The 14,325-nt window shown below is 39.3% G+C and overlaps 1 pseudogene; it reads left to right on the forward strand.

Moving 5' to 3' along the window:
- Positions 1-14,325, forward strand: part of LOC107215861 — a 65,845-nt pseudogene that overhangs the window by 17,035 nt on the left and 34,485 nt on the right.

Below are 14,325 nucleotides of genomic sequence, written 5' to 3' on the forward strand. Positions count from 1 at the left end.
TAACTTTAGCATTTGTTCTCATGTATCACGATGAAAACATGCCCATGAATTTCATATTATATGAAATTCAGTGTTTCTTTGAATTCTAAAACTAAGTATTAAAAACAAGGGCATACACACTGTATCTCAGACTCCAACAATTGTTTACAGGAGAAATTTGTGGAGATTCATGGTTGGGAAGAGCCCAGGAACTTACTTTCTGCATGCTCAAAACCACACAGCACTGGCTTATGTGTTGAAAACATGTGAAATTATTTAAGTGGATAGGGTACAAGTGATACATTGCTTTTACAGCCCTTTGGCTGGAGAAGCAACTCTTCTGGTCTGCATAATTCACTTATTCTCATCCTGGAACACTCTTTTGCCTCATCTTCCATGGCTGTTTGTAGCCAGGCTTTGAAATCATACTACAGTTACAAACAGTAAGCAGGTATAGATAAAGAGGATTTGGAATTTTGAGAGAGACAGATAACCTTTTAAAGATGAATTCTGGCAACTTTTGACACACAGAGCACAGCACATTGAAAGCTGGTGCCATAGGTAGTTGGGGCTGGGAGCTGTGTATCACTGTTGTCAGTGGATAATTGTGGAAGTCACAAGAAAATGAAGAGCAATGAGAAAGAAATGTAAGTCATACTTAAGGAATATCAGGAGGGACAACATAGAAATGGCTGCTTCTCACATAGTCTTTTAGATAACCACACATATCTGTTTCAGTAGCTGAGTTTCTAGTACAATTAGATAATGTAAACTTCTACACTTGCAGCTCTTTAATTTACTGGACACTTCTTCTGAGTAAGGCTGTTTGATTAATTGGCAGAGAAAAATATGCTGTGTCTGGCAAATTACATTTCTGTCAAAGTCCCTGCAAGACTCATTAAATCATATCTGAGAGTGCAGGAGCTACACTCAACTGCTGGCTTCTTGTGCATTAGGTGGTTCAAGTTTTACCTCTGACTATACAGCTGCATACATGAAATTAGTAAATGTAGCCTCTTTCAGCACATTCCCAGGCAAGAGCAACAAGACTTCTTAGGTCACTGTAGAATTTGACCATGTTAGATACGACAGGCTGCAGTTCTGAGGCAAAATAAGTGTGGTGGTTTGACACTGATTAACGTCTGGGGGAAGAAGTAAGAAACACACACGGAAGTGATTTATTTAAGAGAAGCTGCTAGGAGCCACTTCTGTGCATAGGACAGGCAAATAGCCGGTTAGTTCTGAGAACTCACAGCATTTTGCACCAATTAGAAATTAGATATGCTGCTGTGAATTCCACCTTTTAAAAACCACGAGCCTGGGAACTATCTCTCTTAGCTTCCAGCCTTGAAGAGGTAACTGGAGACCAGCCCCTGCCTGGCCCAGGTGGTCTGGCAGGGCCAGGCCAGGCTCTGCTGTGGCACTGGCCCCTCCTGGGAAGCCCTCTGGGTCCCAATCTGGCTGGGGTGGCTACGGCCCCTTCCCAAGGGGGCTGATCCCTTCCTGGGGAGCCTGCTGAGGCCTTTGCAGTGGTACCGCCAGGCCAGGCCGGCCCCAGCTTGGCTGAAATTCTGCAGCCGCTGAGTTTCACCAGGAACTGCCAGGCAGGAGGAGGGGAAGTCATCAGCCTGCGGTGTGCAGCCTCTGAGTGCTGGCCTGGCTCCTGAGATCATAGTCGCCCTCGCCCAGTGCAGTGACAAATCATCCAGAATAAACAGCTCCAGCTGCTGTCCCCAGCAGAGCTCACATGACCATCCACAGGCCTGGGCAAGATTTAACCGTTCCATTATGCAGATGAGACCTGCAGACCTCAATCCTCTCTCCATGGAGAGAAAAAGAGGGACGACACATAAAAAAACAACATGAAAACATCAAAGTCAGTAAAAGAGTCAAGCCTGAGATAAAGAGAAGATAAAGTGATGCAGAAAGGGGATGAAAATTCTTTTGATAGGGCCATGGAGATTAAAAATTATATACTGAACTATCTCCTTTAATTTATAAGAAAATATGGGGGGATGAAGTATTAAAACTGTAGGTCTGAGCAAAGGCATCGATTAATAAAGCCAAACAGATTTTAGAGTAGCTGTGATCCCATGAGAAGCTTAAACAGAGAGAGAGATGACAGTGATAAAGACCCTTTTCCCCCACAGAGGGAAGAAGAAAATCTCCGTTTCCAGAGATGATAGATAAATACAGATAAAGAAAACCTTTATACAGAGACAATTGAAGAAACCTTTGCCTTTTAACAACTCATCCTTTAAACAATACCCCATGAGTTCATGGCCCCTGGACACACCTCTAGGAGGGCTGTGAAAATGGGAGGAATGTCACGATGCAGAACTTTTTTGCCCAGGCAGCTGCTATTTGTGGAAATAAAAAACCATAAAAAAACTGTTTCTTGTAGAGAAGTCTCCATGGCATGAAAAGAAAAAACTCCTCTCCCTACAAAAACTGATGAAAAACTATTGTATAATTAGTGCTGTTTTAAGATCCCAGATTTTGTCTCTACATGGTCAGTTGGGAAAGGAAAAAGTTGGGCAGGGGGAGGAAAGGTGTTCTAGAAGTTTTATTCTGATGCTTCTTCTTCTTAATATTATTATTATAATCCTGTTAATAAAATTCTTTATACATTTTAAGTTTTAAACCTGTTTTACCCTTCTCTTAATCCATATCTCACAAGAAATGAGTAAGTGCACTGGTGATTTTAGCCAGTGCTAAAACCTACCACAATGAGGAAGTCATGGAAGTGATAATTGTGAATACTCAAAAGCAGTGTGAAAAGATGTTTAAGAAACCCCCTTCCCTCCCCCCGCCAAACCTCACAACAATAACAACAGCAAAAGAAAAAACCCCAAACCAGCTGGGAGCCAATCTCTGAAGTAGTATTTGATTTCTTTGCCAGTTGCACAGTGGATTAAAATTTGTTCATTTTATGGTAGTACCCATTTCATCATGCGAAAAGGAAAACAAGGAAGTTTTTAATGCCTTATTCAAGAGATGTAGAATTGAATAAAGACAGAAGAATTGGTGCAAGATTATGGTACATTGCCAGATCTCCATAGGAAAGAAGTAGACACAAACTGCTTCGGCTGAGGTCATGGCTGTTATTTCATTTCTGTTTAAATGACAAATAAAATTATAGTGGTTCTGTTGTAGTCCTGATGCTCTAAAGAGATATGTATCTGTTGCTCTGATAAAAGATATTGACTCTTCTTACAAACCTTGCTTCACTTAAATCATATTATAAATTTTAAAAGGAGGAGAAAGGAGTCTGCAAGTGTAGCACTAAAGATAAAAAATTTGATAATACTGGTGAAGAAGTCAACATGAGACTTGGCTAAGGAGTTGGTGAATACCTGTCTTGGGCTTTGGAGGACACAGATTCTATTGTTTATCAGCAGATCCTCATTTAGATATCTAGCCTTGCCCAAATTCTGCAAACATATAAATGTGCACTCAGCCTTAAACATCTGAGTAATTTAAAAAAACAAGAGAACCACTACCTGCTAAAAATCTCAGCAGACATGCACATCTGTTGGTCTGTTTGTGACTTAGATTTCTGATTTCTGATGATAAATTTCAGTAAATAAATATTAATTTGATGACTACTGATCATAGTGCTGTGGCACAAAGGAAAGCTTTTAGAGTTAAATAGGTGAAAGATCTTTTTGGTAAACTGTGTCTTTTCAATGGAGTGCAACAGACAATCTATGAATTGACATAAAAATCTATCTGTAAGCTGTTAACTCCTGTTAAAAATTTATGGATAGATTTGTATGTCAATTCAAAGTAAGCTGCCTTCTAACCCAACAATGAATACTTAAAGTCTTTTGCCTGTAGTGTGAGTCCTTTCACATCACCCACAGATTTAGGCTTTGTGAGGTTTGTCCTGTAGTTAAAGTGGTATATTGTTTAAGCATGGATCTGTGATAATGTGTCCACATTCAAAAAATTTTATAGCAGTCAAAGCAGCCCTGTTTTATTGTTTTTTTTTCATGTTTCAGCAAGACTTGGTCAGAAGAAGACATTGCAGTGGCATTCAGGTATTATCACTGATGTGCAAGTGAATCTTGCCAGTTATACTTTTTTCATGGCTCCATAGCAATATTCTGTTGTAATGCATTAGTAAAAATGGTATTACCCAAAAAAAGTACCCCCAAAAATGTAGACTTGTAAGTTCTTTCCCTTATTTTGTTCTCCCCAGTTCCCCTTATTGGTTGTGTAAATCCCCCACACCCCTTTCCCCTGTCCTGAAAAAAGAGTGCTTATCGTATCGATACCTCTTCCTCTTTCCCTCCTGCAACTTCACCCTGAAAGATCCCAAGAAATAAAGCTGCAACTGCCATCTCAGCAAAGGGAAAGAGCATCGTTTTTAGGGTCTCCTCTGGCAAGCTAAAACTACCTCCCCTGCCTCCCTGGCCACTGCGGGGTGGACAGCAGTAACAGAGAGGCAGGGGACATAGTAATTATAGCAGTGTTCAGCAAGTAAGAGCTGATTAAATGAGGTGTGCTTTGGCATTTGGTTTCCATATGGGATATAGTTAGTAAAGGAGGTGAGACATAAACTGAAGAATTCAAGATTTTAGAGAAGCTAAGGCCTTAATTAAAAATAAGCCTTGTTAAAGGAAATTAAAATAAATAGATGGGCCTTGCTAAAATTAAAGGTAGATAGAGGGGCCTTGCTAAAATTACAGGTAATCATTGGCTAATAACTGTCAACTTCATGCTTGTTTAGCTGGGCTTGTAATAAGAAACAAAGAATCTGTTATGGAACTTCAAGAACACAAGACAATTGCAAACCAGAAACCCATTGAAGACATGAAACTAGGAGCCCAGCCAAGGGTCCATTTGTCACTTTGCATTGAAAAGGTAGAAAGGTCAGGACGAGGAAGAGCCTTATCTCTTCCTCCCTTTTATGACCCCTCCTCATAAAAGGACCACCGACCCATTTCAAGGAACAAACTACACATGCTTAATTGCTTTTTTCTTAATTAGCATAGGAAGTGGTGTTGTGTTTTAAGCAAGGCAAACACCCTGGTTCAAGGAACAGCACGGTGGCCCCCTTGGCCACTCAGTCCACTACCCACAAACATCAATGTGATGGATGGCAAAAATGGCGTTTATTGTTAGAGAATTTGACATTTTATAACCTAGGGTCACTGTGTTACTCCCATCTGCTTTCATCACAGCTAGGTGCTATTGGCTAATTGCAAGAGGCATTACCATACTAAAGAGGGAGGGGTGGGGGTGACTATCTTTCCCTTACATTCTGATATCTTCCGAGCGCCAGACCTTACTTCTACACGTGGAGAGTGGCTAGTAACTGGGTTATGCATATGTATTTGTATTCAATACTTTTGTAAATAAAAAGCCTGTATTCATGTGCATTTGGTGCCATGCATACCAAGGGGAGACCCGGCACTGGCCCAGTGCTGCTAATAAACATACCACTCTATAACCTTAAAATGGTTAAAGAGTCTTTGTCCATCTCATTTGGATATTAGTACTAGATCATATCCATATTTTGGTAAATCAGAAGAGCAACCACTCTTCTTATCTATCCCTCAGCTCTGCCTTTTTATACACCTTGATTTTATTAATTGAGATGCAAGAGAGACTCTACAGGTCTTTTTTTTCTTCTTGTTTTAAAAAGGTATCATTGAATTAGATTTTAAAAGCTGAGTGGGAAAGTCCCCAGGCTTTGCCAGGTTACTGAGGTGTACACAAATGGCAAAATCAACTTAGAACCTGTGGATTGCCATTCCATCCAACTTCATTTTGAAAATTTGGACTGGTGCCAGGTTACTGCTCTGCACTTGTTTGGTTCCCATATAATTTACACATGGCTGTGATTTACCAAAATATGGATATGATCTAATATCATTATCCAACTATAATGAACAAAGACTCTTTAAACGATTAGGGTTAAAAGGTGTATGTTTAGTTTCAGTGCTGGGCCGATGTGGAGGGTCACCCCTTAATACCCACGGCCCCTAATACAGGCAATTACAAATTTTTTATTTATCAAGATATTGAATACAAATACATATTCATAACCCAGTTACCACCCACTCCCCACTTCTATGCTAATTAAGAAGAAGCAATTAAGCACGTGCAGTTTGTTCCTTGAAATGAGTTGGTGGTCTCGTTATGGGGAATGGTCATAAAAGGAAGAAATATATCTCTTCCTCATTCTGACCCTTCTACCTTTTCAATACAAAGTGACAAATGAACACCTGGCCATGCTCCTAGTTTCATGTTTACAATTGGTTTCTGGTTTGCAATTGTCTTATGTTCTTGAAGTTCCTTACAAGATTCTACGTTTCTCATTACAAGCCCAGCTGAACAAACATAAGGTTGACAGACTGTTAGTTATTGGCTAATGATTAGCTCCTAATTCTAATAGTGCCTCTCTATTTCAATTAAATTTAACAAGGATTAGTTTTTTTTTATTATTAAATTTGGCAAAAATTAATTTTAATTAAGGCTTTAGCTTTTCTAATATCTTAAATTCTTCAAAGTTTATGCTTCAGTTGTGGCAGTCAGTTCTGTTAGTATTTTATGCTATATATTGATTTTATATTTCATTAAGTATTTTATTTCATGCACTCCAAATAGCTCTAGATTTATGTTTAAAAAGTCAGGATGTTAAGAGAATTTTATAAATGAAAAATTATTTGGAAATCACCAGATCATGATATTTATGTAACGATTTAAAGTATTACTTTGAGCGATGACAATGATCATGGCAGCAAATGATCCACGAATGACATCTGAAGGAACAGAAACCAGCCCATCAAATGCCAGGTGGGTTTTCCCTACCTAATAATAATAATAATAATAATCATCATCTATCAAGCAAATTTAATTTTAAGATGAAAGAAACCGCTTACTCAGCTTCTGAATTGAAGGCAGAGATTAATGAGAATCAATTGAAGCATTTGAAAAGAGTGCAAGCTCTTTTGGACCTCAGATATTCCCCTTGTCTCTGACAGAGGCAAGAAAACTGGAAAGAGATGGCTGTACAGAAAGACCTAACTGATGAGTAACTTTGATAATTTTCTCCTCACTCAGCAGGAAACCGTTGCATCTCATATCTGCATTTGTAGCCAGATGTAAACACATGTACTAATTATGTTTAGGTTGCACTTTCTAAATAGCTTAGCTGTAGCCATGATAAAGGAGAGAAGAGTTAAAATGCTTTTAAAAGGAGACAAATACAAGTGGATAGTTCCCATCTGTAAAATTTCTGCCAATAATAATAAACATCTAACAGCATTGCTTGTATATTTACCTGACCTGTACCTTTCTTCTCTTGCCTATCATTAAGTTCCCAGAAAGTAGCTCTTTCACTGACTGTTCCTTCCCTTGCCAGTGCTGTCTCAAGCTTTTCCTTTTTGGGTGCTTTCATTTTGTTCTTTTGCAGTCCCTGGAAATGGATGAGCAAGCTTTTGTATGGTTCAGACCGTACTCATATGCTTGCCTGACGAGGATCTTCCGCTGAGATGAAGAAGGAATCATTATGGGACCAGCAGGTTGAATTAAGACAGAAGCCTTTCCACTTTTTTAGGAATTCATCTTTTGTTGTGTTCCAGGGCTGCAGAATCATGTCCAGGGAGGCTACATTTACAAGTGACTGACATGAGATTCAGAGAGATGACTTCTGCTCAGAAACCCATTTATTCAACACAGGAACAAATTCAGCTTAGATCCAGAGACAGAGAGACCCAAACAGAGGCAGGCTGGTGGGTTTTGTGGGACAGAACCAGGGTGGAGTTAAGGTTGGGGACTAATAGGGACATAGCCAGGGAGAAATCCCAGGGGCTCAAACCCAATCAGAACATCATGGGCTGCCACCCCACAAGGGTCCAGGGTGGGGCAACTCTTCCCAGGCTCTCTGGGCCCATGCCCTGGGGCAGAGGAATGGAATTCACTCTTCCCTGGATTTCAAGCCATGCCTCTCATTTTAACAATGCTTATCTGAAACGAAATCTTTGCCTCCCTGGGTGGGGGGTGCCTCACAATCTTTGTCAATTTGGTCTCACAAAGAAGGTGTGGATAAGTTTTCACAGCAACTTAAATTAGCCAAGGACTAGTTCTGCCTGACCAACCTAATGGCTCCTGTGATGGAGTGACTACACTGGTGGACAAGGGAAGGTCCACTGATATAATTTACCTGGACTTCTGTAAGACTTTTGACATGATGTCCTCATACTGAGAATCCTGTCACACTGGACACGTGTGCTCTTCCTTTATACTTCATATATAACTGACAGACAGCCTTATTTTGCTGTTACCACTTTTTATTTGAAATTAACTGCTAGTTTCAAGCTCAAGAAAATAATATTGAAAGAAGATATCAAACAGTATTGGTCCAAAGATGGGCTCCTGAGGGACCCCACTCATCACCACTCTCCATCTGGACACCAAGGAGTTGACTACTGCTTTCTGGTTCTGACAATCCAGCCAATGCATCATCCAAAAAACAGTCCGTGTCTAATCCCAAGCCAGCTGGTGTAACCAATGTTACTTTCTAGCTTCTGTTGTGTCTCCATTATGACATTCTTGTGTATCCCTGCCAGAGTCCAAATGCCTTCTTGTCTGTCTTTGTTTAAAAATGGGCTTACCTGGATTACAAAAAATGGGCATTTCTGGCACAAACACTTCAGAAAATTGAATTTGGAAGGGAGGCTAAAGTTTTCTCTTATATACACCCCATGAAGACTTGTTGACATTCAACAAGGGATCTATAATGTCTGCCACTGAAGAAATTGCTATTTCCTATTCAATGTGCCATGAAATTCTGTGATGTCATTACTACAGTGGTATCTGACAGTAGAGCGGAAACTGTCTTATTAGTTTTACTGGTCCCTACAATGGTGTTCTTAGTTACAACAGAGATGTCAATATACCAGCTAAAGGCTCTCCCTCTGTCCCTCGGGGCTTCATATCCTTTCCTCCTATATGTACATCCATATTTTGTAAGGACATAAGCATCTCCTGTGTATATCTTGAATTTTTTCAAAGAAGCCCCTCTAAGGAGAATTTGTGACAGCCTCAGTCTGAGTGAAGGCAGTGCAGAACTGGATGCTCATGAAGCTGAGCCCTATGCCGCTGAAGAGACCATGTCACATGAAGATGAACAGCAAGAGCCATGAAAGATATGCCTGTCTTGACATAATTTCCTGGTCACTGTGTTGTCTATTAATTCTCAGCTTTACTGGTCAGAGTACCTGATGGCTTATAAAATAAGGGAAAGAAACTAAACCTAAAACAAAAAAAATATATCAGACCCTTAAAAATAAGTAAAATTGGAAAGCTATGCTGAAGGTTAAAGCCTTCTAAAACCTTGACAATTGCCCAGAAGAATTCTGAAGGCAGAACAACTTCCCTTGGAAAAGTATTTCTGGTGGCTGTGCACAGGCAGTTTCCTGAGCTGTTGGTGAGGTAGGAAAGACCATATACATCCTAGATTCCTGGAAGTGGGAGTGGGCCCTCCTACCCAGAAATTTTTAGTTCAGCTGATAATAGAAAGATAGGTATTTCCCAGTTTTTGATAGCACAAATTAGCTTATAAACCTTCTTTCCATCTGTGACTTTTCCTTTACATCCCTGTGCATATGCCTAATAGACACACATCAATTTAGAGTGCAGGTAGATAGCTCTTTTGTCCTGTTGCTGTTTCTAACATGATTCAGTAAGGAGGCATAATGGAGGCAACTACATGGGTGATGGTGACTCCTACAGTGTTTGCCATGTCTGCTGAGTAGCAGCTGGAATGCTGAGAAGAGCACCAAAGCAGAGCTGCTCTAATAGAGTGAAATTCTGCCTCTGCCTCAATTTTCTTTTGCAAATGTTTCTATTTCCTGCCCTGGATGAATTTCTTGAACTTATTCATTTCACTTGCAAAATGAATAGCTGTTTCTCCTTTGCCACAAACAACCACTTTTGAGTCTCCAGCAATGCAGGAATGTCCAGGCTGCAGGGCACAGGTCTTACCTGTTGCCTCCAGACCTGCACCACAGATCTGTTTAGCTGCTGCTGACAATGATTTAGTTGACTTTGGACAACTTTGGGTCAGATTAAGATTCAGTCTACTTGCTATTTGCTTTTATCAATTCTCCTGCTTTATTGTCTGATCTTGTTCTCTCTTGCTGCTTTATCTTCAGGCCTTAGAAAAATCTAGACTTCCAGACTAATGCTTACATGTCCTTTTTATTCCCATCTCTGTGATAATATAAACAATATTGGGCAGAGTCAGTCAAGCTTCTGTTTGCAATAAAGCCCATGTCAGAATATAGCAGATTTTCAAGGAAGTATTTTGGATCTCTGCTAGAAAAGCCTGAGATCCTTTCAAAGGCCAGTGACTATAGATGTTTTTGTACTTATCAGTGTCGCTGATATTGTATTGAGAAGAGAGAGAAGAAAGACCAACTTACAAAAGTAGACTTAATAAACACTGAGACACTGCTTCCCCCATCTTCAGCAAGTTGAAACAACTGTGGTTGTATCAGCTCTGCCAAATGAGGAGGATAACAAATCATTCCAGGATGGAAATCTAGCATCTTCTAATTTTTTGCCTGGAAAAATTTTGCATGTGTTCTGTAAGCTCTCAAAGTACTCCATTAGGCAATATTTATTTATATAGCTATGTAAATTATGGAATATATTAATACAATATATATATTTAAATATTTTTACTTATTAATAGAATATTAGTTGATATTAGTTATTTATATAGTTAGTTACTGATTTGAGACCTGGGAAAAGGAAATGAAAAAAAATATAAAAGCTGGGATAATGTGAAACAGACCAAAGGTGATAGAATTGTCTGCCCAGGATTTTAAAAAGTGATTTATAACATTAAATTTCAGTCTTTTTAGGTTACAGCTTGAATCACCAGGATGGTATCTATCAAACTGTGCATATCTGTGTACCATCAAATGGCAATTAAATCCACTCAATAAAACTAATACTTAATTGCTATTAATTTAAAAGTTGGCTTATAATGTATTTTCAGTGTTATTGCCATCCTTGGGATGTGCATACAGTTTAAGAGCACTGAGTGAGTGTTTTTAAGGTATCTGCATGTCTGTGGTAAGATTTTACCCTTGTGCTACTTAAGCTGTCATCAAAGCACTTTAGGTGGAGACACAGCAATAGAATAATTCGGCCTGGAAGGGACTTTTAAAGGTCATCTAATCCAGGCCCTCTGCAGGGAGATAAAAAAAAGATAAGGCAAAATAGAGGGCTAAGTTGATTGTCACTCAGCATGGAGGAAGAGATCCACATGGGGCAAAAAGGCATATTCAAGCATAAAATCAGGAAACAATCTGAGCACTTTTGCATTAGAGCTTTTCGGCTGTAGAGATCTAGGAAGAATTAAATAATCCTCACATTTCTGTGCTAAAATGATTATCATGTGGCGTTTTAGGGTCATAAAAACCAAGTGATAATTCTCTATGTGTGGTCTGAAAACTTCACAAGAAAGAAGCAGAAGTTAAGTCAGTTTTGTCAGGCTGTCGACACATTATGCTATGCAATAGTGGCACCCAGTGGAGGCTGGAATTACAGCAAAGTTTGTGCTGCACCCGGGTATGGTCTGCCCAAATCTGTCCTGTGTTCAGGAAAGCAGCAGAGGATTTGGGAAGACAGGTTTATGAGGACCAAATCGATGCACCACTGAAGCATCCTCCTAAATCAAGGCAAGCCATGCCAAATGGGCTTTTAATGTGAAAAATTTCTCTGTTCACAACAACCTGGATTTCCTACAGGATAGACTCTTTGCCTTAACTACATTGATTAAAAACAAAAAATCCTTAAGTAGCATCTAATGCAAGAGCATTCTTGGGGAAGTGGGGAAAAATGCCTTCTATTCCTGCTGACCTGAGAATACTGCCTGGATAGTGAGAGTATCAGCCTGAAAAGCTTGGAGAGAACATGAGGAGCAGGATATGTGCATGGGGGAAAGGGGGATCAGAAGGAAAACATGTCTCCTTGTTCAGTTTCAGTCTGAAAAGTCTGTAAGAAGTTGAATGACAGAAGCACTGAGAACAGGAAGGATGTCAGGAGTGTCAGGTAGGGAAGGAATTACCAAGGGAAAATACCTTCAAGCTTTAAATTCAGGTAATGCTGACAGTATCACCACTAAAAGTAAATGGACATTAATAATAAGCTGTAAGCAGAACAACCCCTCTCAGAGTGGAGTCCTCAATATGCTACAAAATGAATGGACTATCAGATTTCTGAAAATGTATTATTTACTGTGGGGTGCCCATGCTGCTCCATGGGGAATGAGGCTATCTGCACTTGTCATCTTCTGGTTATTGCTTTCTCAGGCATCAGATTATGTATTGCAAAGAGTTCTGATGAACAGGGATTTGGGAATAACTGACGTAGTGCTAAAGAGAATGGAATGAATTAGAATAATATTCCTGCACACAAGGTGCTGCTGAGCTGAGATTTCAGTACCTGTTATATCGTGGCCTGCTCATAAGATCACAAAAACGTGATGAATGATGATCTGAGTTCCTAAAAGGAACCTATCCTTAACTGCTTTAGCACTCTCTGCCCTTTGCATTTATTTATAGTGTTTTTGTTACAAGCACTGGATGTTTTGGCATTTTGTCCATGCTGGAATTATTCTAGATCTGCAAAGAGTCGCTGGATGACTCTTTGCAGATCTAGAATCTCTGAACACCTTCCAGGACTTTCTGTTGATCTGCTTATTATTCAGTCTGAGAAACACTCAGTTTCTGGAGAAATGAAAGTTCATTTGAAGGATAGTAAGTAGCATTATTATAATGGCCTATATCTACATACTATGTGGCTGTAGGTAAGTAAATTTTTATTTTCATTTTTTATTTTAGCACAGGATATGAGAGAGAAAAGGAAGTTACTCAAGAGTAAGAACTTCCCCTAGATGTGTAATGTGAATTTCACAGCTGATCCAAACATGATGTTTTACTACTGTCTATGCTGAGGAAGCAATTACAACAAAAGAGAAGGGAAAAGAGTGGTTAGAATAGGTTTGCAATTTATTTTTGAGCAAGATACTTGATTTGTTCTGAGAAAAATAATTAGAAGGTATAAGTCACCTTTTAGTTATTAAAGATAGCTTCTGTCTCATCCTGTATCCTGGAAGAAGAGCTGAGTTACAAGTCACAGGATCTCATCTAGGAAATATTCATGGATGAAGACACATGACTGACTTCCTACTCCTATTGGCTACATTTATTTATGCACTTAAAGGCTGTGACAAATTGCTTTCCTCCTCATTCAGAAAAGTATTTTTGATGATTTGTGCCCCAGGGAATTGGCAGTGTTAGAATTTTCAAGCCCATGGATTTCTGTGTGGCTGTGTCAGATGAGGTTGAGAAACATACCCTGCACCTTCATTTTACCAGCTTTGCCAGTATATTAGAGATACTGATGTTACTCTGAGTAAAAATTCTGTTTTCTGCTGTCCTTTGATTAATCTTCCCTTCAAGCTCCTTTAGACATGAAACAACACACTTGCATCTGATTTTTGGCATATTTCTCTGCTAATAGAATTTATGTCTTGTATTAACCAGTAAAAATGAAAGACTTGATACAAAATGTATGAAGAAGGTAAGGTACTTAGAACCTGGGGCATTGGATAAGACATTAGGACAGAGACATCCAATTCATCAGATCAGGACTTCCAGCCTCAAAAAAAAGGACAGGTAATTGAGACACACCTGTGTAACTACAACAGATTTTTCTTAAAGAAAAAAAACAACCTCAAGGATTCAGTAGCTCTGGTTTCAGAGTGATGTGTATACCTTAGAAACCTAGATATCACACTTTTCTAGTATCACTGCTAGATGTCCATTTATGTTATCTTTGATTCCTCTGAAACAGAACAGATCCTAATCCTGGGAGCTCTCCTGGATCCAGGAGAAACCCAACACCATTATGTGGAAACCTGCTGTGGCTCCTCTTCTGCTCTTTATGGACTGGCAGGTGGCAGAATGCAGCTTGGTCATATGAAATTTCTAGTCCAGACTTGAGCTTTACAGATGTGAGAGATTCAGTTGGTTTGGAATATGGAATGAGAGTTTTTACTGCTCTGAGAAGTGAAGCTTGAGTGCTAATATTTAGTACTCTGTGGTTGTTACATTCCTTCTGTCATAATATCTCTTGCATTTTTCTAAGAATGAGAAAACTGGTTAATGGATTAGGTACAATATTAGAAAAACAGGCAGTGACTGGATGACAGAATCAGAACAGTATTTGGGATTTTCCTAAACAACATATTTGTTTTCCCAGATCTGTGCAGCTAAAATAAAGCAAATTGAGGCTTTATCTTTGCCATAACATAAC

Source organism: Parus major, chromosome Z (genome assembly GCF_001522545.3).
Source record: "Parus major isolate Abel chromosome Z, Parus_major1.1, whole genome shotgun sequence".
Taxonomy (NCBI): Eukaryota; Metazoa; Chordata; class Aves; order Passeriformes; family Paridae; genus Parus; species Parus major.